Consider the following 1,686-nt stretch of genomic DNA (forward strand, 5'->3'; position numbering starts at 1 on the left):
TCATATTCACTTTATTCACTCGTGTAAAGTCGGGCACCACTCGGGAGAAAATCGGAAATGCAACGGTTGGAACAGCCGCTACCCTACGACTTGAAGGTGTTTGGGAGCTTTTGCAATCTGAACAGAAACAGAGAATACATCTAAGAATCCTGGCTTTCCAAAAGATATTGTTAGTGAATCAACACAATGCAATGTCATTAGTTGTTCCCAAAGCTAAACCAAAGTAAATCATTGGACCTGGTGGCTGCTGTTCAGCCAAGGTCAACCAATAGAAACAATAACCCTAAATAGTTTCTATTCTATACTCCTCTCTCTCCTTCTAGATTTGACCATCAGCTGATAGAAAATGTCTGAGGATGGGAGTCAGAGGAAACTGTCATATCTTATGCTGTGTTCAGACCAAGTACGTTTCGGATGTGAAAGGGTCTGATTTACATGCAAAGTCTGTGGGAGGTCCAGAATGACATCCAAGCATTCAACGCTGCATGTATCCCTTTAGTCATGTACAGAAAAAAATCAAGCACTAATCAAATTTGGTGTTAATTTGAAGCGTATGGCGAACTCACCTTAAATAGATTTTTACACCAAGTAGAAAATGCACCTTGGTCTGAGTTAAACTATGAAACTGGATATTGTGTTTCTGTTTCTTTCTAGCCCAAAGTGGAACATATATGCTTCTGAAATTAGAAACTCATCCTAAACTGGGAATGTCGTAGCGTATCTACGCGTGTAATACGGGCGTTGAACAACAAGTGGAAGGGACGGATAAAGGTAGAGGAGAATCACAGGATGATGCATCAAACCATCTTCAGCCATGGACAGTTTGACATGAGATGGGAAAACTGTTGGTCAGAGGAAGATTCTCAGCTTCTTCCTCATCTTGAAGCTGTTGAATAATAAGTGCAGGTCCTTGGATCTGTCAAGATTTCCAGAAGGAAATTTACTTAGTTTAGACTGTTGCATTAAACTTTGACCCCCTAATACATATCCAAAGACTTCCGGCTCACAGTTTGCTAAAAAAAATTGGAGCCTTTGTTAAATTTAATGTTGTTTTTCATAATATATGGGACTCTAAATCTGCTTTATCCAGCTGAAATTCTTTATTTCCTTACTTGATTTGCAAAGCTAAAATACCATTAAATCAGTTAGCACAAGAAATAACAGCAAGAGGATGCAAAAGTACATATTAATTTTCGTAAGACAAAATGCAAAGAAATGATTCAATCAGAACAGTTTTCAGGATAGTTTTTCTCTGAAGTCTTGCAGTCTTATTGCATATCGATGTGGGAGTATAGTGATTCCCATCCTCAGACATAGCTCCAGAGGCTCTGTTGCTTTGTTCTGACAACGCTTTAATTAACCCAATTCATGTTTAGACTGAATATGTTTAGTATTTCAGTCCACATGGGATGCAGCGGGGGGGCTGGAAGTGGAAATGACCTCATCCAGTATGGTAGACAAATGGTCTCCAAGACTCTCTGTCCGACTTGTTTCAGTTTACTGTTCAGCTCGATGAGGATGAGTAACCATCGATGTGATCTAATCATAGGCGTCTGTATGAACCTCGGCTCTGCAGCTGCTCCACATCTCATTTCTAATGCAGGCTGGTACATTGTGTACTTCATGCCTCATAAAGTACTGTAAAGCATTTCCTACAGATTCACTGAGATGTTAAAGAAACAGTCC

Source organism: Cyprinodon variegatus, unplaced genomic scaffold (genome assembly GCF_000732505.1).
Source record: "Cyprinodon variegatus isolate N-32 unplaced genomic scaffold, C_variegatus-1.0 Scaffold999, whole genome shotgun sequence".
Classification (NCBI taxonomy): domain Eukaryota; kingdom Metazoa; phylum Chordata; class Actinopteri; order Cyprinodontiformes; family Cyprinodontidae; genus Cyprinodon; species Cyprinodon variegatus.